Source organism: Phymastichus coffea, unplaced genomic scaffold (genome assembly GCF_024137745.1).
Source record: "Phymastichus coffea isolate CEN01 unplaced genomic scaffold, Cenicafe_Pcof_1.1 PCOF00106, whole genome shotgun sequence".
NCBI classification, from domain to species: domain Eukaryota; kingdom Metazoa; phylum Arthropoda; class Insecta; order Hymenoptera; family Eulophidae; genus Phymastichus; species Phymastichus coffea.
In genome coordinates, this window is record NW_026706917.1 from 531,003 (window position 1) to 554,502 (window position 23,500).

The window sequence follows — 23,500 nt, forward strand, 5'->3', positions numbered from 1 at the left end:
CCAAAGACGGTCACCGGTCAAGCAAGAGGCGACAACTCTCCCTTAAAGGAATGTAGAGGAAGAAGTAGGCCTCGAATGACCGTGCCCGTCGTGCAAAGGACGGTTGGGCCGATAAACCCGAACGGTAACCGACGAGGGCCAGAGCGTTCCCGTGATAAATAGCGAAAGAACGTATAACCCGCTGGGATGTGGCCTTTGATAGGGTTTTTTTTCTTCGCACAGAAAGTTTCATTCAAAATTTTTTTTGTTTTGGATGTTACAGATGGACCAAAGAATCGTCGTGGTGATCACGCAGATATTACTAGATCTGCAGCTAGGCCCTGATGCAACGCAGTTAATAGAAGATATGCGTAGCTTCGCCAGGGTCCAGTTGGAGGGGGCTGCCCGAAGGCCATAACAGATCGGTGGCGGATGTTCTCCGGGACGCAACGTGGGTTGCCCCGAAGAAGGCTTCCCGGGACACTTCGACCTAAACGGAGGACCAGGATGAGGTCAAGCGTCCTAAGTCCACCGTGGACCAAGAAGTGTAGACCCTTAAGTACGCCGTACCCCAGACTTTGGACAATGCGAGCCAGTGCCCTAAACCCAAGGAGACCTGTGGAGCTCAGTACTGGGTTTACAATCACCCCCGTATCCTCGAGAAGCATACTCTCCTCCTCGACTTTAGACATGTACGTCTGGGGCTTAACGAGGTGGAGAGTGCCTGCCGGTTCGTCGGAGATCTTCAGTCTCAGGTGCATGAACAGTTGATTAATTAATATTAATTATTAATATTATATATCAGTCGCGATGTCGCCGTCAAGCGGTGCGGAAGTGCAACCGCCTGACGCATCATCGCTACATAAGCATTACAAGTGTCATCCAAATACAAAAGTAGGAGCAGTTGTGTGTTTAGTATGTGGAAATTTCTATCATACGAGTGCAATAGTAGCAAAAATCAATGCAGGAAATGCAATCAAACTAATAAACAGCTCATTCATAATATGCCAGGAGCATCCAAATTGTGCACTAACATCAAACTTGCCATATGGGGACTTAAGTGAACAAGCTAGTGCTTTCATAACACAATTCAAACTTGTAAGCAGAGAGGAAATAAAACAAGAAATACTAAATGAGCTCGTGCATGAGAAACAAATAATGAATGAAAACGATGAACATATGGATTTAACACAAGTAAGTGAACTAGATAAAATACAACAACTAAAAGCTGAAAATAACTTATTGAAAGAACTCTACAAAGAAACAAAGGAAAAAAATGAATTACTAAATGAATTACTCATCAAAGAAAAGCAAAATAGGAATGAGTTATTAGCAAAAGAAAAGAAAAATAAACCAAATAACATATTTAAAAATTCATATGCAGAAACATTGAGTTTACCAAAGCCTAAGCCAAAAAAGGTACCAAGACTTATTATTAAACGAACTAATAAAAATGATACCACTAATTTAGAAAATACCGTAGCTCATTATCTTATCAAAGATAAAACAATACAAACAAAAAAAATTAAAACAGTAAATAACGATACTATCATAATTAATTGCATGAATGAAGAGAGTATTAACACTATAGAAAAAACATTACACAAAAAAATACACACGTTTGCTAAAATTGAAAAAGAGCAAATTAGTTAAAAAACAAATTAGTTAAACAGTAACTTTAACAAACAGTTAAAGTTACTGGCATCAGCAAATCTTTCACACAAAATATGCAAGACATTGAGTCAGATATAAACCAAAGAAATTTCCACAATTATGATGACAAAGGTAAAGTAATACACACATACACTAATGAGAAATTGCAAACTATGACAGTTATAATGGAGGTATCAGCTAATTTGTACAAACACATTAGAGAGAATAAAAGCAGACTTTTTGTTGGTTGCCAAAACTGCAAAGTCTATGACATTATAAATACAAGCCCTTGTTATAACTGTGCTAGGTTTGGACATAGTGGGAGCAAATGTAAAAATGAAGCCACGTGTTACAAATGCGGCGGTAATCACACTGGTAGTCAATGCAACAATAAAACACAAACATGTCCTAATTGCACATACCACAATACTAAATACAAAACTAAATTTGATACTAAACACAGTGCAATTGACAGCCAATCTTGTGAAATTTTAAAAGCAAAAATAAACAAATACATTGAAATGACGGACTACCCGATAATGCCAACACACCAACGCTACTTCGGAAAAATAGAACACCCGGCTGCAGAAAAACCAACAATTAACGCGCGTCCTGCTCTATCAAGCGGCGCATCATTAGCGTCATTAGCCTCCATATCCTCGCTCAACTTACATGGTAACAATAATACGAAATACAAATAAAAATGCATCCCATTGATGAAAATATTAGCAACGAAATTATTATTAATAACACTGATGAATTAAATGAGCACATAATAACAGAAAAGGAAATTATTATCTGTGTTAATATCAGAAGTTTGAATGACAATTACACCAAACTTCTAACATTTATAAACAACCTACAAAAAAAACCAAGTGTTATAATATGTACTGAAACATGGAATTTACAACATTTCCTAGTCTTCAATATTGAAGGATACAGTATGTACTATAACAACAGTAGTATTAATAAGGCTGATGGCGTGGTGACCTATATCAGAGACGACATAATTGAATCAACAGAAATAATTCAAATACAAAATTAAAAAATTTTACAAACTACAATACAGTTAGAAAATGAAAAAACTATACTGTTAGCAGCTATATACAGATCACATGACCTACACAAACCACAATTCATACAATCGATCAAAACATACATAACTCAACACATAAAGAAAAAAAATTCAATATTAATAGGCGATTTCAACTGCGACATTTTAAGCCAAGATCCTTGGGATCAAGAATTCTTGCAAATGTTAATGGAAAAAGGACACCATCCAGAATTTAATACAATTACCAGACCTTCGCTGGACAACAACAACAGTGGAACATGCATTGATAATTTTTTTATAAAAATGGAAAATAACGCATACAAAACTTTCAACGTTAACACCCCGTTCAATGACCATTATCCACTAATAATGGCGTTGCAGAACCAAACAAAAAGCATAAATCACTCACATAATAAAAAACAAATTAATTACCGAAAACTTCAACATATAGCTCAAACTATAAATTGGAATGAAAATAGTGAAACTAATGATACAAATCAATCTATCAATAACTTAATCATGAAAATACAATATTGCCTTAAACAGGCAGAAAAGAAAAATGTCACAAACAAAACTATTAATAGCTTGAAGCCAAGAAAAAAATGGATCACCAAAGGCATAATAAACTCATGTAAAACTAAAGAAAACCTATATATTGAATGGAAATATAATCCTCACGATACAACAAAAAAAAAATAACTATAAAAATTTTATCAAAATTTTAGATAAGATAATTACAATAGCAAAAGAAAATTACGATAAAAAAATCATAGAAATGGTGCACATGATCCTAAGAAATTATGGTCAGTTGTCAACAACAAACTAGGGAGAAATACTCAAAATAACAAAACTATTGATTACATCACGGACAAAAATAATAGAATCACCAATCCAGAAGAAATTGCAAACAAAATGAACACATTTTTTTGTGAAATCGGAACGGAACTTAGCAATAATATAATACAACCGCAAAATGCAACGCTCAACCTCCCAAAAATAAACCCGAAAACAATATTTTTAAATTTTACAAATGAACAAGAAGTAAAGAAAATAATTGGCAGACTAAAAAACAAAAAAGGAGGAGTTGATGGAATTAATTCATTATTATTAAAATCATTAATCCACTACGTATCTGAACCACTTGCACTTGCTATAAATAAGTGCATTATTAATGAAACTTGGCCTGATGCTTTAAAAGAAGCGGATATTATACCAATCCACAAATCAAAAGAAAAACATTTAGCAAATAACTACAGACCTATTTCTCTAATCTCCAACATAGCTAAAATCTTTGAAAAAATAATACATAGAAGAATTCAATCTTTCATTGACAACTGTAATTTGCTTTCCACAAATCAATTTGGCTTTCGAAAAAACAGAAGCACAAAACATGCACTAAATTATATTTCAAGCAACATTTATGAACAATTAGATGCAAGTAAACCTATAGCAATAACTTTTCTGGATCTTGCCAAAGCCTTCGACACAGTTGACCACAAGATACTGTTACAAAAATTATACAACTATGGTATTAGGGGTAGTGCCTATAACCTTATCAAAAGCTATCTAACAAATAGAAAACAATGTGTGAAGGTAAATAATGCAAGTAGCGATAAACAAATAGTAAAAATGGGTGTTCCACAAGGAACTATACTGGGTCCGCTACTTTTCCTACTATACATAAATGATCTACTAACGATACTACCAGAAAAATCCATACTATCTTTTGCAGACGATACAGCAATCATAGCAAAAGGTAAGAATTGGAAAGAAGCTGAAACTAATATGAACAGTTATCTAAAAATAGTGGGAATTTGGCTTGCTCTTAATAAACTATCTTTGAATATAGACAAGACAACGTACATGGAATTTGGAAATTATCATGACAGTACGCCAAAAAACCTGAAAATTGAAATCTTAGGACATCCAATACACCGAGTTGAAAACACAAAATATCTTGGAGTTACTTTTGACAGTAATATGAAATGGGATTTACATCTACAAATCCTATACCAAAAAACAAAATATCTAACATTTGTCCTATATAAGCTATCAAAAATAATGAATACCAGTACATTAAAAATGATCTACTACGCACTCTTTCACAGCATAATGACCTATGGAATTATAACTTGGGGAGGAGCGTACACAGGTCGAATGAAAGTAATACAAAACTTGCAAAACAGACTACTAAAAATAATCTATAAAAACCAATTTGTGACACATATACCCACTTAACTTAGATCAATGTTTTTCATTGGAATCTCTATTATTCCACTACGATACTTTTAAGGACAAATATATTGGAAAAGAAAGAAAAACAAGATTCGCCTCAATCCAACACCCAAAAAGAACACTAACTATCAGCATAAAAAACAGTTATGTAAGAGCAATTATGTTATACAATAAACTACCAAATGACTTGAAAACAATTAACAACACGACAACTAGGAAAAACAAACTTAAAAAATGGATCAAAGGAAACCCAATATTGGAAATAGATTAAACTACAAAAATATAAAACAATTAATTGATCTCTATGGTACTCTGTATCCGACATCGGTAGTCCATGAGGATGCAGTAGACCACAACAAATTAATACTAGATATTAGAACATTTATTTGTGCAAATAACAATTGCAATTTATCTCCAGCAAGATTAACAAACTTAGAACGTGTCATCCACAAAAGAACCATGAATGCAACTACAGGATATTTCACTACAGCCAGACAGATGCTAAATAGAACATGGGATTAAAATAACAAATCACGAATATCTTTATAGAAATTATTAATTAGTTTTAAGTATTAGTATTAGTTTATTAAACATGCCAGACCAGCACACAGGAAGAAATTCCTCTGCTGGATTACATGTAATGTAATGTAATTGTATATTATTAATCATTATTAATGTATATTTACTCTGGACTTAAATAAATAAATAAATAAATATTAATATTATTATTAATATTTATAATGAGTCTGATGTTAACTCCTTGTGTCTCTCTCTCTCTCTCTACGACAATAATATAGAGAATACCATATAATTGTAATATGTCATATCTTTTGAATCATGCTTCTCCTTAGCTACAGCAGATGACAACATCGGAGAAAAAGGTAAGAAAGAGTGCCGGCATAAGGAGAACGTGTGTGAATGTATGTATAATTATGTGTAGCAAACCGCGCGCCACGTGCCGCGTGACGAAGGGCCGGCAATTAGCAGATAGCTCGCGAGCCGTGCAGAGGCATTCGGTCGTGCTTATACTTTATTAGTTTTCTTCGTGAATCGCCTCGTGACTAGGAAGCAATCCTCGATTGACAGTAAATAGTGGCGGTTGCAATCACGACGCTCTCAGGAAGCTCGATTATGGTCCGCTTAGCAAAAACATAGATGATACACATAGTGCACCATATGGCCAGCCGCGAGGCTGGCCAGGTCACTTTGTGCAAAAATCTTTTTGTTAAAGCGGCGGACAGTAATTGTCTTCCTCAACAGAGAATGGAGACTTCTCAAACAAACAATTCGTTGTTTTAGGAGAGGATGTCGTAAACTTCTCTTTCCTGTACGGGCATATGCAAATGCAAATGCTGAAGTACAAAATGCGTCACCGATTGTCCTCGACAAGCAACTAATGCTAGTCGACCCGAAGTGAATGCAATGTGTATTTGAACGAAGACTTGCAATCACAAGTGCGGATGTGTGTACTTTCACGTGGTGGGGCTGAAAACGCTGTCTCTGTAAAGAAACAGTAGGCAAAACACACAACGCTCGCCCCTAGGGCAAATGGCCAATCGACTAAACGACAATAAACAACACGGACCATGACAGCACGTGGTGAGGTGCGGCCTGTAAACGTCCAAACATTCAACGTGGAGTCTACCACACCCGACGAGCTCAACTCGAACCCAGAAAAGCCAATATCCGGGAGTCACTTGAGGGGAAATCTCTCGGGATTGTGGTACCGCACGCCCTCTTAGAGGACGGGAGACCGCTCCGGGAACTAGTTGCAGAGGACCAATGGTCCCGGCAATCCGAATTTAATTCGGGTAGATAACAAATTACCCCCTATCGACTGGCAATCGTTAGGTGCCTTTATTGTGGGTAAAGAGTCGCTGCCGTGGTCATAGCAGCCACCCAAACTTCTTTGCCTCGAGCTCCTGGAGTAAGGCCCGACACCTTTGTGTGAGAAAACACAATTTGAACGTTAATTTCGAACACTAAAACGCTTGATTTAAGCCTAGATCTCGAAAATTAATTCGAATGAGTGGCATGACTGGCACGAATATTGAAAACTGCTTGGGGAGTTCCCTTGTCGACTAGGCAAGACCCCGCCCCTGACCCAAGTCAGAAAATATTAATTGAAAGAGCAGAGATCAATATCAGCGAGTCATAAAAGCCTTCCATAGAAAGCGAAATCCGAGACATAGGCGAAAATCAGGAAACAACTTTTTCGAATAACGGATAGCGTGAGCGGGGATGACCGAAACGCAATGGGGAGACGCGCCATGGTACGTCGAAGCGATGGACCTGTGAGTCGTGGGAGTAATTCCTTGATACAGGTACGCAGGGTGGGATGTTTTGAACGAGAGCCCAGGAGGGGAGGCTTAGCTGGTTGATCGTCTTAGGAATTTCCTCTGGCTGTCCTAACTGGGTCCCTTTTCCGACATCCCAATTTGGGTTGGCCTCTGCGGAGCAGTGGCACCAGGTCAAGCAAATCTCGTAAGATTTGTACGCCGCGTGCTTCCGACGCGGTAGACGTTGGGGCAACTAGAGTCCCGTCGCGCCCAAACCGAGGGTCATGTCTTTAGTTCCGCTCTCCCTGAGCGTCGAACTTTAAAAAGATCGGTACTCCTTTCGAGGAGGTCACCGCCTTAGATTAAAAAGGCTCCGACTCACTGTATGCGTCAGGGATGTCGTAGCAAACTTGACTTCCGGATCTCTAAAGTATTTGAAAGCGAAGGAGTGAAAGACAGTGGGCTATGTCAACCTATTGGCGCCCAGAGAGAGGGGTGGTAATGTTTGATTACGCTGTGCCACCCTCAAAACGGAAAAGTGTAATTTTCAAGGTTATTTCATGGTCAACCTCTTTTTTTCATATAGGAACCCTTTTTTTATACTGGACACAAAAAGAGCGCTAAATTTTACAGGTGGAAACGATTCAAGTTGGAAGATATCGTAACTCCTAATTCTCCTTTCAGAGCTATCCAGGAACAACGACATAGACGTAGAAGGAATCTATTCCCTTCGGGGTGCTTTTTAATAGTGAGTTCCCCTTGCCTTTTACGTAAATGAATTTACAACAGATGTTCAAATTGTTCTCCATTCGCTTCTTGACAGTAACCAATCCTATTGTAGAATGATTGAGTTGCATTTTGGATCATCTGCCGTGGAATGGCATTAATTTCTTGAACTATTCTACGTCTTAATTCTTCAAGATTTTGTGGATTACTGCTGTATACCCGATCATTTAAATATCCCCACAAAAAATAGTCCAAAGGACTTAAATATGGAGATCTTGGAGCCCACTCTGCTGTATCTCTTCTACCTATCCATCTATCAAAAAATATTTTATTGAGATATTATCTGACATTTACAACATAATGAACTGGAGCACCATCTTGCTGAGACCATGTCTTTTCAAAATCATCACCTCTTAAGGCCTGGATAGCTGGAACAATTTGATTTCGCAAAAGTTGTTCATAACTTACAGCGTTCAAATTTCCTTCCATAAGAAAGGGACCTATTATTGTATCGCCTACTATTCCTGCCCACACGATTAATTATTTAAGATATTGAGTGTGATTTTCTCTCATCCAATGGGGATTTGTGTTGGACCAATATCTAAAGTTATGACGATTGAATTCGCCATTTGATTGAAATGTCGCTTCGTCTGAAAAAAAACAATATTTTGTAAAAATATTGGATTTTCAGTAATCATTTATATTGTTGTTTCACAAAATTCTACTCGACGATCAGAATCTTTTTCATTCAATTTCTGCTCAAATTTCATTTTATAAGGATGAAACTTGTTTACCTTTAATATTTTAAGAACAGATTTTTGATTGATCTCCTATTGTAAAGCTACTGATCGAGATGATTCATGTGGATTTTCCACAAAAGACAGTAAAACATTTAAAGATTTTTCTTTATTTGTTGCTGTTTGGTACCTTAGCTTTCTCATGCTTTATCTGGAACTGCGCCCTTCCCAATTTCCCTGGCGGCGAGCTCGCACGCCTGGCGTTGAATCCTGGCAACTTCCTCACGCTGCTCCGGACTGAAACATGCCAATTCCGCCAAAATTGCCGTCACCGGATCGCGGTCCATACTTTCCCCCGTCACAATTTGTCGTTGCGTGTGCGTCAACTCCAGCTGTCGTTGATCAGTGTTTTGATGCTGTGGCTGCGATCTTGCTGCCTCGTCCTCCGCAGCTCTCGCCAGTTGGTTCTCCCGACGGTGACGTACTCTCGCACGCACTCTTAGTGCCGGTATACATGTTCCGTCAGGAAACACGCGGTACCTATCCCTTCCTTCACCTACATTGAACGTTTAGCTGGCCTCTTCGAAGCTTGTTGCGGTGTCGACGCATCAGTCTCGCTCTCAACCAACTGCCGCATCGGTTACGGTTCGTCAGCGCCGATCGAACTAACTATCTGCATCTCTTCGCCTTCCGCTTCAACGTTTACAACTGCCAGTAACTCCTGCGTTACAGGTGCCGAGTCCAGCGCACTCGCCATGGTCGGTAACCCTGTGGCAGGCAGAATAAGCTGCGCTTCTCGCTGCTGCTCTACCCGCGCCTCCTCAGGTTCTTCTTGAACCGAGCTGTTGCTTTGTGATGTCGAGGCAGCACACATAAACGACGTTGTCGTTGAAGTTCGGCGTTTTCCTATTTTTGCGGCGCCTTCTTAATGTTCCGTATCTAGCTTCTTCTTCCTCCTCCAGAAGTTCCCGTAAGTATTCTGGTGAAACTCCGTCCTTACTCGCACGCCACGTCGCGCTTACCGGCGGCAACCTCAGAGGCCGCGGACGCTCCGACGTAGACGATGTGTCCAGTGCGCTAAAACGCAATGGATGCTGCGGCAGCAGGTCCTCCGACCTAATCAACTCGTCCACAATCGAGCCAATCCTCCGAAGCGACTTCTGTCGCCGCTCCGAAGTCTGCACACCCCGACGGAGTTCAGTCATTAACAGCGGTGAAACGGCCCTGCTGCTGTCCCATTCATTCGGCGTATTCGCCCCGAAGTGAGTAGTTTTACATCAACCAGCAGCCAACTCCCGGTAGACTCAAGCATTGCCACCTGATTATCGAATCCGCGCCTTGGTGACGGTCTTTCTTGTGCCCACCGGCAGATCACGCGACAACTCAGCGGCTCCTGCCCTCGCCTCAGCGGCCGCAGCAGCAGCGGCAACAATCGCGCTCCAACCAGATGGAAGAGTACCAACACGCAGCGTACCTCGCTCCGTGTGCCCCTCCAATAGTCTCGCTACTACTACCCCTGTAACCATTTCCGCGACTACCTCGGCTTCGGTGCCCCCATCGGGAACAGAACCGGCGTTCTCGCTTTGGTTCTGCCCCACAGCCGCGCTCATGTCGACAAGGTCCCTCACGCCTTGTGCTACAATGGGCAGTTCCGACACCGTTTCTCCCTGCTGGCCTGCTTCCACTGCAACTGGCATCTCGGCGTGCTCGCCAGAGATACCTGGGGTTTCTTCCTGCACAACTATCTCTTCTGCAATAAACCATGCATGTTAAAGCATGTTGAAGCATGCAGGTAGCATTGCTACCTCATCTGACATCCGGTCTGCCGACCAGATTATCACGGTTCTGTTCTCTTTCGTCTCATCCGTAAAAATAAAAGAAATAAAATAGACAATACGAACATCGCACTCATTCAATCACACCATAAAACTAACAAATCACTCTCGGCTATTACCTTTCCTCGTGCTTCGCGGGAGCACGTATCTTTTAAGTTCCGATACATGAGCCATTGGTACCTGTTTGTTGTTATTCGTAGTCAACATGTAAATCCCCGGTGAAACTACTCGCAAAATCTTATATGGACCGGTATATCGAGGATCCAATTTTGCGTTTTTCCCAGCTACGTCTCACTGTTTTCTATCAGACTATTTCTTCTGACGATTCTGCGCTTCTTCAATATATTTAATCACAAGGTCACGTAACGCATCGAGTCCCACCATTCGCTCGCTTCAATCTTCAATTGTCGAACGGATAATCGGCGCCCGCGTTTCTACCTCGATACGCAGACTCTTTGCCTGCTGCGGTTCGCGACCGAAACTTAAAAACGCCTGAGAGACCTTTGTGCTCGCCTGAATCGTCGTATTCAGTGCCTGCCTAAATACATGCAAATATTTATCCCAATTTCTGTGATTCTGATCTACGAAAATCGCTACCATCAGCTTCAGTGTCTTGATTGCTCGCTCGGCGAAGTTCGCCTGCCCACAGAAATTTTTACCATTGTCCGTGACAATATCATCCGGTATCTCCCATCGATACAACATAAGCTCTTCCAGAGCTTGCGCGAGAGCTTTCCCCGTAGCCGACACGAGAGGCTTAAACTCCACGTATTTCGTAAATAAGTCCTGAAATATAACGAAATATTTAAATCGATTCTTACTTCTCGGAAGATCAATCACGTCTGCTGCTACTAGCAGCCATGGTCGCTCGGCTATCCACTTGCTCATGAGGCCCATGGGTATTTGCTGTTCAATTTTATACCGTTGGCACTTTTCACACGATCGCACGAATTCTGTAATATCGTAATACATCCCAGGCCATGAATACTCCTTCGCGACCCTATCATAAGTTTTATCTCTTCTGAAGTGTCCCGCCGACGGCTCGCAGTGTGCGTCTCGTATCGCTCGAGCTCAATATTCCATCGGTACAACTAAGCGCCACCACTGCTGGCGATTTCTTATCGGGTCTAACAATCTATCCGTCGTAAAGTGATAGAGCATATCATCCTGTACCCTCCAATTTCTAAATTTGACCTGTATCGTGATCACATCCTTCATGCGCTGTAAGTATTCGGGATCCCTAATATTCCCGAATGCTGCTATCTCTTCACTGTCTTCCCACATGTGCGATAACGAGTCCGGCGTGTGATGTAAGCGACCTTTTCTGTACACAATCTCGAAATCGTACTGTTGGAGTTCTAGAACCCATCGCGCCAGTCGACTAGTAGGCTCCTTCTTATTGCGTAGCCATGTGAGTGCCGTATGATCCGTAACTACCACGAAATGCACCCCCTCAATATATGGGCGAAACTTTTTAATTCTCATTATTACGGCCGCGTATTCCAACTCCGACACAGTGTAATTGCGTTCATGTACATTCAACATCCTGCTCGCGTAGCATATTGGATGCTCAAACCCATCTGTGTCTTTCTGAATTAAACACGCACCTAACGCATATGACGACGCGTCGAATGCGAATATCGCAGTGAATAAAGAACGTCTTCGCAAAATCGGATATCGCCAAAACCGGTGCCTCTGTCAGCGCTTTCTTGAGCTTCTCGAAAGCCTCGGTTTGCTCCTGTTCCCAATTCCAGCGTTCGCTTTTGCGCGTGAGCTTCGTGAGCAGTACTTTCATCTCGCTCTCGTGCTCAATGAATCGCGCATTCCGAGGAAGCGTCGCAATTGTTTGACATTCTGGGTTGAGGAAACTCAATCACCGGCTTGATCCGGTCTGCGTCAGGTCGCAGCCCTGGACTATCCAATCGGTATCCAGAAACGTCACGTCGGAGCAATCGAATTTGCACTTCTTCACGTTTACCTTGAGTCCCGCATCTACCAGCTTCTGTAGTGCTCGCTCAAGCCATACTAAGTGCTCATCAAAAGTTTCTGTTACCACTATTCTTTATTCACCGACCTCAAATCTATACACATTCGATTCGTGCCGTCCTGTTTCCCAACTATTACAGGCACACTGCTCCAATCGTTTATTGATTTCCGGATTAGCCCCGTTTCTAGCTACCCTTCTTCGAGAGTGATAATGACCAGCTTTTTACTGCCGTAACCGCGTCTGCTTGTCGCCCGTTAATAAATCGGCCCTTTGGTTTATTTGCGCGCTCTTCATCTGACGCGCTTTTCTGCCACGATTCGTCATCATCGAGTGCCGAGTCATAATCCGTGTCCTCAGTCTCTGTTTCCTCAGGCTCTCTACTAGCTTCTCGTTTATCTAACCGCGTACGCGCAGCGTCGTCCACGAGCTTCTGATCGCAATTCCAACGATCCGTCTCCAAAAGTCGATATTTCATCTTAGGCTGCGCGCCATCACGCATCGACGTGCTTGTATTTCCGGGGCTACGCGCTGTCGCTACCCGCGATATGCTCTCCCGTTCGCCCCGGCTCTCGGCGTTATTCACCCTAGGTGCTACCGGGGTCAACCATGTTGGCCAAAACGTTTTTACCACGCGGTGCCAAACCGATGGCTCCTGTCTGCGGAAGCTTTCCAGTCGCCGCTCCGCGCGTGCTCGTACAATCTCTGCGTATTCGCAGCATTCAAAGCTGGCGCGAAGTCCGTCGGTACTGAAGGATACAATCCCGTTCTTTGATCCTTTCCACGCACCTCCTCATATATAATCGCACTATCTGTGGCGCGAATTCGCGTCTCAGATGGCAGTGCATATGCGCGTCGCGTGCCATAAATTAGCTCTCGTCGAGTGCTTATTGCTGCGTTTACTTCAGCTTCGAAAATTTCCAGCAGTGATCTGACCTGCACCGATGATGCGATTCTCGCATCAACGGTGGTCGGTATTTCGCCCAATAGAAAATCGTCAGCTCTCACAGGCTGCGCCAATTCATGATGCACGCCATACAAGAATGCGCGAAATGCCCTATCTTGCACGATCACAGTCGTGCCATCCGTAACTAATCTTTTTGAAGTCATTTGTATTAGTAGTTCTTGGATTTGCGTTGCCTGAATGCGCTCTCATGTCGACTTCACTACGGAGATTTTCATTACTTTTCTCCTAAAAGTTTCCGGCCGCGGCCGTGATTCTGTTGTTTACCGATGCTTGGGCGATCTCGTCATCGGTATCGTATTTCACGGAACCCCGATCGGTAAACAAAACAGGCACCAAACAGATCCAAGCTTTCCCGGCTTATTCCACCTTCAATAGGCCTAAACACGTTCGTCCTATTTGTTTTCGAGAACAGCTTAGCGTGCTCAAACAATGCCCAACAGCCGGAACGCCTTTGGTGCGAACGCGTAACACAAAGACTTAACACAGCCTATAAACACGCTTAACCTTGAGCTCTAGTTTCTTGATCTCCGTACCGCGACACCCGCCTCAGCCCGTTTCACTAGCTCCGGGCTTCCACATAACCTGAGCCAACTGTGTTGACGACACAATAATCACGAAAAAAAATAAAATGTCACATGCAAATAAAATTTCCAACTTTCCAACTGTTTCTACGGCTCTCGCTCGCAAATCTGCGAATTAGCCGAAAAGCACTGATCGGCCGAGACATCGCACTGCTTAAAACGCAACACAAACGGAATCCTCGCGATCACCCCTTTTCCAACCAGAACAAAGCGATGCGAACACCCAAACCCGCCGAGATTACATAAGGGATGCCATGCGAGAGGGTACAGCCACTGTGCGCCTTAGGCTGAGCTCTGCTAATTTTTAAGGGGTTCAATTCCGGTAAAGAAAGCCGGCGCTGACTTTCACGGGCCAACGTTCGCTCTGGTTAGTTGAGGATTCAAATGAATAAACTCGTCAATGAAAATTTAATACACTTGGCGATCTCATTTATCAACGCTTTTACAAATGTATGCTACAAGTTTTCTTCACCGTGGCGAGCGCGCTCGCTCAACCTTTTTCGCGACCAGAGTTCGCGGGATTACACAAGCAAAATCTCTCAGCGTTCGCGATAAAGTTCGCTTAAAATTCTGGATATCCGTAATCGAGCAAGAGCTGGCGCGAGAGAGACAATATTAGGTTTAGACCCACCGGGCACCCACGGTCCATCGGTGGAGAGACGACGCCAGCGAAAACGCAGTCCAGCGGGAAACAGCGTCCTGGCGATGATTGGTGCTGCTGCAGGAAGGGCCGTAGCACGGCCTTCGCCTCGTGGATGTGGAATGGTCGCTGCTCGAGGTGGCTTGGCTGCAGACAAATTCCTTCTCCTAGCGATCGTAACAGTGGCACTTGTGGCAGCAGTTGACTTGCAGGAATCGCAGTCCGATCTTCTTTCTCCAGGTGGCCCTAATTGCTCGAGAGCTCACGCCTAATTTCCTTTCTTCATACCTAATTCTTATAAATTAATATCTTAGCCACGCGCCGCCGCGCTCCCACTTCTTCCGCCGCCAAAAATTGGCCAATATAGCTCTCCCTCTCTCTCTCTCTCTCTCGCTCTTCTCGCTCTCACTCGCACTCACGGCGACACCTCACCGACCGTTGCGCTCTACCCTCCCGATCCTGTAACGACACTAGTATGTAGCCGTTGTATAGCACACCCTTGGTCGATGCGTTCATGCGAGTAGAGTGCCGCGCACAGGGCTAGCGTACTCGCTGTAGCCCTGTCACAAACTATACGCGTAATCTAATATTGGGCGCCACTTGTAGCGGGGAATTTCGAGAGGTCTCAGCCGCACACTCGAAGTGCTTCAGCTACAAAGCCTGATAAGCCCTTTTTTCTCGATTAATTATAAGGGCGCCAGACCACCGTACCTAATTAGGGCGATCATCAGGGGTAGGGCCAGAATATCGCGGTGTATATCTGTTCGCTCACGGTGCGATTGCACAGAGTGGACAGGTAGACGTTGATCCGCGATTTTCCTTGGCATTAGGCCGTTGGTGTCGAACAATTCGGTTCTTTTCGTCTTCTCGTGTCCTCGAAGTGCCGGCAGCTCAAGTTATAATTCCTTGTCTCAGGTCAAAGATTCGTTCGATTTCGCGCGTATGTTACCTAATGTCGGAACCGAAAATGGCCAACAAGGACCCCCCGTTATTAACCGTCCGCGGCTGAAAATAATATCAGCATGCAGGAAAGAGAGGTTAACAAGACGTAAAATTAAGAAAATTGGTCACTCTTAATTTTCATTTATTCCAAAATACACATACAATGACGGTCTAAATAACGGAAGGTCAGCGCAACTTGACACGACTCAATGTGCGGTGATACGGATCTACACGTCTCGGCGGCTTAAATTTGCGACGGTCTACACTTTCGATTCCTGAATTCGAAACCGTGATTTCCTATTTCGCTATCTAAATCCTGTTAGTTTTACTTCTAGCACTCAGAAAAAATTTAGAGAAATGGCGAATGGTTAGCGCGACTTAATCGGAGCACTAAAATCCTTTTCGTTTGTTTCTAACACTCACGAAAAATTCAGAGAAATGACGAATGGTCAGCGCAACTTAATTGGAGCACTAAAATTCTTTTCGTTTGTTCCTAACACTCACGAAAAATTCAGAGAAATAATGAATGGTCAGCACGACTTAATCAGAACACTAAATTCCCGACGTCGACGGATCTACGCGTCGCGACGGTATTATTCGGCTGAGGAAAATCACGCACCGCACTTCACAATTATTTTTGGTGAGTGGCACTTTGCTTACGTACAGATTTCCGCTGAGGTACTCGACGAACGAAATTACGGCAGCGAAAACTGGCACACTTGCTTCCTTCTAAGTTGGAAATCAACGGCAAAATGGACGAAAAACGGCTTTTCGCGGTCAAAGATCGTCTTTCTTCTCCTCTTTCCGAGAAGAAATCCTATTATTGGCCGATATGTTAATTCGGATATTCGTAGCGCCCTCCGAATATTTCATCATTAATTAATATGTAAATTAGAAAAGTACAGCGGCTTCATTTTATCTCCTACTTTCGTCGCTATTTACCCTCTCTCACCCCCCCGCTAAGTCAACTAGCATTGATTGATGAGAAAGATCTACCCCTACCTAATTTATTTTTCGATGCGTACGGAAATCAAATTTTATTCTAATTCGTTTATTGGTCGTGACGTCACCAACGAGTTTCGTCAGAGTTTTGAATTTCATCAATCAAGTTATTAATCTAATTTGTCAGATGGCTTGTCGTTTATTAATATATTTAAAGGGTGATAGCGACCGCATACAAGTATTTTTAATTTTATATTTCAATATATTATATGTATAAATCGTATCGCTAAATTATTTGTAGTAATAATATAATTATAAGTCGGTCTTATTTTCGTAGCGCCCTCATCATCGCATTTACATTTGAATCTATATAATACTTATTTTGGTTAGCTCGCTTCATATGGTCTGTCTCGCTCTCTCTCGCTTAGTCTGTCTCGCTCGCTCTTGTTGAGTCTGTCTCGCTCGCTTATGTTGAGTCTGTCTTGCTCACTCAAGTTTAGTCTGTCTCGCTCGCTCTTGTCGAGTCTGGCTCGCTCGCTCTCATTTAGTCTATACCGCTCTTCAAGATAGCCGCCTTCGCTCCCGCGTGTCAACATCGTGCTCTGTTGCTGGTTTCCGAAGCACCTCCTAAAGTGCTCCCCTTCGGTTGTGTGATACTCGTGTGTGTACGGGTGTTGTACGAGTATGTGTGTGTTTCTGGATGTTAACGGTGATCGACCGCAGTGTCAGTGTGTTCACTGTTCATTAACATTTTTAAGTTTGTATTCTGTTTTACGATCAATAATAAGTCTCACTAGTCTTGATCGAGTAGTTCTTTTAAGTGGAATTTGCTTCTCCAAGTAGGAATTGTACTCTTTCAGGATAGCTTTATCTCTACTAATATTTTTCAAATACTTCAACATACCCAGCCTACTTGAAAGAAAAAATGCGAATATAGGTTAAATGTTCATGCAATGTTGTTTTCGTTCGTATAATGTATAAACAGTATATAAAAAGGATATGATGATGCAGATGATGAAAATGTAGAGAAAGAGTATTGATATGTACTAATGCATAAAATTATAGTTATAAATCACACTTTCGTTTCTAAATATTATAAAAAACGTATACTTACTTGTCCAATAGAACTAGCGTCGATCGAGCGATATTAGGTATATAACACTACAATGTATAGATATATTAACTTATCATGAATTTGGCGGTGGCTATATGCCACATAACATTGGGCCTTATGCAAACTGGATTATCAATCTGCAATATATGAGCACAAAAAATGCACACACAATAATGAAGAAAAACGAAAAAATTAGTCATAAGCACTTCAATAGTCGAAGGTGCGTATGCGCTGCTCGCGGAAGCTGAACGAGAATATAGTAAAATTCGTCAAACTCCCATAGTAAAGTTTGTCAAATTCCTATAATAAAAATTGTTACTTTCATATATTAAATTTTGTTAAAATTTTTTTTGCAATTTTTAAAACTTTCATTTATAATTATTACTGAGATTTTAATAACATTTATCTAAATAAAAAGTAAATATTGTTATGATATCTAGTAAATAATAATTTAAGAATTTTTACTAAAAGTATTTAACAATTTTTGTTTAATAATTTTCTTAAAACAACTTTATAAAATTTATTATCATTATGTCAATATTTAAAAACAAACATATCAATATTTAGCACAACTCGATTATATCCCAGTTTTACTATGGGATATAGTAAAGTTTACTATAAACATAATAAATATTGTAATAGTATTTCTTTCAGTGTACGAATTTCGATTTGGTATCATTCTACGAATAAATACAAAATTTTTATTGGCACAAACTTAGTGAGGTGAATCGATTTATACACGTACTAAACATTTGGCGCCATCTCTGAATTTATAAGAATATGATATAATGGTACATTACCAAACTGATACGGGAAAGTAGATTCTTGTCTCGTGTGAAGTTATAAAGAAAAGCACACGAGACTTGCAATCTCAAATTTAGGTAAACAATGTTTGTCCACACATTGAAAATTGAAACCGTAATAATAATAATTAATATAATTCGTGTATGTACAATAAAATTATTGGAACTTTCTAGAATTTAAGTACGGAATAATTTAAAGCATACTTAAATATTTCTCTTTAGGTGTACAAACATTTAGTGTAATTTTTTTACAATTGTTCTTTGATTTAAAAGCGTGATGCACGATCAATGTGACTTCGGATACGAAATGAACATATTTGTTAGTATACATTAATTATGGTGTATTATCTCTAGGTGTATAATCGCCAGTATGCCTATTATAGTATTCACCATTAAGTGCGATAAATCTACTTGCTTGTAAAAAATTTATTTCACGATTATCTTAAGTTTATAAAGATTTAGATAGATAATTTAAATACTTAGTAAAAAAATAGGTATAGATTACTACAATATCAAAGTATAAATAAGGTAGTTAAAAAATTAAAATATATAGTGCAATGTATTTGAAAGAATGAATGATTATTATATATTTTTAATTAATCCTATTCAAATCCATTATAAATTCAATATTTATTTTATAAAATTATATGACTTTGATTACTTTACTCTTCTAAACGCAGTTTACGATATTCATTTGACAATCGTCGAATAGTCATCATCACACGTGTACACTTCCCGTCACATGCTTTCGTCAACCTTAAGAAAAAATCTGGAAAGCACAAAAGTTTAATATCTTGGCGAAAAAATACTGCAGCTTTAAAATCCAACATGATCTTCTGTGAATCAAAAGCTTTAAAAAAAACTATTGCGGACTAAAAAAACTAATATATATATGTTTATTGACAATAAAATAATGGTAAAAAAATTAAGATAATAAACCCTCATGAAACTCTGTATAGTTTTTGAATCCTTTATTACATCTTGAAAGTGTTAAAGACATTTATAAGCTTATGCTTTTAGTTTAAAAGTGCGTGGTCAAGTTAATGCATTAATTTTTACTTAATTTACAAGTATATTAGTAAAAAATTGATTGTTTTTCAAGTTCAAATGTGTGAAAAATTAATAAGGATACAAAAAAGTTGTAAATAAACAAAAGATGTTCTTTTACAAGAAAAATATAAATTTTAAGTAAAATAGTGAATTCGGAAATAATTTTTTTCGTTTTTTTCATCAATTCTTAAAATAGAAATATTCGTGTTTACATTAATAAATATGTTTATGTGTGTGTCTAAGCTTCTTATAAACACTCGCTCATATGCATGTTAAGTCTCATGCGAATATTCTGTTATATATGTACATTATGTAATATGCGATAACTGGTTCAAAAACTATACAGAGTTTCATGAGGGTTCAATATTTTGATTTTTTTAGCAATATTTTATTGTTAATAAAACATGTCTTTTTTAGTTTTTATAGTCTAAAATAGTTTTTTTTAAAGCTTTGGACTCACAGAAGACGATCCTGTTAGAATTTTAAAGCTGCAATAATTTTTTGCCATGATATGAAACTTTTGAGCTTTCCAGATTTTTTCCTAAGGTTGGAAAATACATGTGATGGGGAGTGGATTTAGTTGAATGAAAAGCCAATTTAAGTGCAATTCTGTTTAATTATCACTCTCTGTAATAAAGTTTTTTTTTCATTTAAAAGTTATATTTCCAAACTATATAAAAAGATGCTCTATATTATTCATATTATAGAGCATTCATACTCTATATCGTTCATATTCATACTCTATATTAATATTATTCACCACTTTCCATCATTCTTTCATGTCCTGTAATCCTATTTATTTATTATTTTATATATACATAAATATAAGCACGTGTGGAAACAAATGATTAGTTTTCTATTCAATTGAAATACAAACTAATTCCCACATGCATTATATACGATTAGTTTAATAGCCCTTCTATACATCACACTCTGTAAACTAAGGGAGATATGGGTATAATGATTTCTTCAAACACTTGCAGTTTACACACACCTGCACCAGAGTTGAACACGTGCGAACATTGCAGACTAAATTACTTACGGGACTTAAAGATGCACGTGTGAATCAGCAAAGCGGTTGCTAATCTTCCATCTTATTTAAACTATTATATACAAAAGACAAAAAGGGCTGCTCAAGATTTATATATTATTAATATTTAATTTTTTTAATATGTAGCAAATAACTTACGATTTATTTTCATGGCCATATGAACTCAATTATAAGTAACTAATAATGTATAAAAGCTGAATTTATTGGATCAGCAAATTTTGAAAGCTTTATCATTATTTAGATCGGAAATAGTATAAATGATTTGTTTTCAGATATTAATTAAAAAACGTTGCCAGTTCTGTGACTTGTAGCGTTCAGGAATGTTTCTTTGGAGACAGGAAATGATATTTATCTATATCTACGCAATAAAAAATTGCATGGTTCACTTTCTGATGTTCCTAATTAAACGAAATTAGGGGTAACGTTACTATCTTACATTCTAGAAATCTTAATCCAATATATGCAGTTTTTGCAGTTTCAGGAAGATATTCTTGATAATCTATTTCAACACTACAGATTTTATATTTTAGTTATTTTTCTGACGCATTTTTCATGATTCAGAAAATTTGTCAACACTTTAATATTATTTAGTTACATGTATTCCTTTTACTAAATGTATATAAGTTATATATAATTTTACCTTTCATAGTAGCATTTGGAGCAAGACTTTTCAATGCCCCTTCAGCGCCCGTATATATCCCGAAATCATTAACGGTCAATTTTAGACTATATTTTTGTAGCTAAATTTCAGGTATTTAACGAAGTATTAACTAGGTCTAAAGTATGATTCAGTATGTTTATGAGTGTAATAAATCAGAATCCGGGCTCAAAATAAAAAATTTTTAACCACAAAATTAAATGTGGTGGTGTCTTTGCAAAAAATCTCAAAAAATTTGTTATTTTCAAATATTGTGATTTTTTTGAAGCATAAAATGCATAAATATATGGAGCTTTGATTTGCAAAAATTTGTTGAAATTTAGTAGGGAATTATTCCATATATATTTTTTTGCTAATATGACAGTAAAAATCTAAAGAAGTTCAAAAAGTCGAATTATTTGTTTATTAATTTTTCCCTTGAACCAAACCAAAGGCCTAAAAAAATTGTTCCAGAATAAAAAAATCTTAGAATCGATTAAAAAATAATTTAAAAATTTTTTTAATTTATTTAGACATTTTTTAAAAATTTGATTTTGAGAATTTTCGAAATTATCTAGACAATATTTAAACAAATTTGACTATTCTTTAATAAATTCTAAGATATTTTTAATGTTAAATAGTTTGAATCAAACTCTATTTAAAATTTAACAAAATACATGCAGTTAAAAGTTTAATATTTTTTTGAAAACTATAGAATTTGATTAAAACATTCGTCAGCTTTGATCAATATTAATAAAGAATAAATTCGATTTTTTAGACATTTTACATTTTGACCACCAATGTGGTAAAAAAACACACACATATATATATATATATATATATATATATATATATATATATATATATATATATATATAAATTCCTTGTAAACTTCAACAAATTTATGCAACTATGGTTGTGAATAGATTCATATATTCATGCGTTTTATGCTTTAAAAAGAACGATGAACTTTGCAAATGATAAATTTTTTAAAATTTTTCGACAAAGAACCCGCCATATTTAATTTCATGGACAAAATATTTTTGATTTTGAGCCTGAATTCTGATTTAACACACCCAAAAACATAAAGAGTCACACTTCAGACCCCGTTACTACTTCGTTAAATATCTGAAATTTAATTACCAAAACATAATCTAAAATCAACCGTCTTCGTCGTTAATGGGTTAGAGAAGCTCGTTAAAGTTACATAATTGTACTTATCTTTATATATTCATTTGCTAGCCGATTTGACATGTAAATTTCTTCGACCAAATTTTCGTAATTTTTAGTTGAATATTAAATTTTATTACAATACTTACTAAACTATCCTGTATGATTTCATCGTTAATTTTTTAAACGAAAACAGAGGAATAGTAATGTGATTGCATTAAATTTTGTGTGAAAAATGGAATCAAATGTTCCAAAACACTTGAAATGCTGAAAGTGGCATACGGTGAGTCTACTTTACAAAAAAATGTTTACAAGTGGTATAAACTCTTTCAAGAAGGCCGAGAAGACACCGACGACGAACCTCGTTCTGGACGCCCCAGCACATCACCAACTGATGAGAATGTTGAAGAAGTGAAGAAAATAGTGTTGGGAAATCGTCGAATTACATTTAGAGAAATTGCTAATGATATTGGCATCTCATTTGGTTCGTGCCAATCAATTTTGACGAGTGTTTTAGACATGAGACGTGTCAGCGAAGTTTGTTCCGAAATTGCTCAATTTCGACCAAAAGAAACGTCGCATGAGCATCGCCCAAGAGCTACTGAATGACGTCAACGATGATCCAGATTTACTCAACAGGGTTATAACAGGTGACGAAACATGGGTATACGGTTATGACGTCGAGACTAAGACTCAATCATCCCAGTGGAGGCATTCTTGATCACCAAGACCAAAAAAAGCACGCCAAGTTCGATCAAATGTAAAGGTTTTGCTTACAGTTTTCTTTGACTGCAGGGGCGTGGTGCATCATGAGTTCTTGCCACAGGGTAGAACAGTAAATAAGGAATATTACCTGCAAGTTATGCGCAATTTGCGCGAAGCAATCCGCCAGAAACGTCCGAATTTGTGGAAAAATAAAAATTGGCTTTTGCACCATGATAACGCCCCTGCTCACACGTCGTTGCTTGTGCGTGAATTTTTGGCTAAAACCAACACAGTAACGATGCCACAGGCACCGTATTCCCCAGATCTGGCCCCCTGTGACTTCTTCTTGTTCCTAAAACTGAAGAGGCCCATGAAAGGACGACGTTTTGCCACGATTGAAGAGATAAAGACGGCAT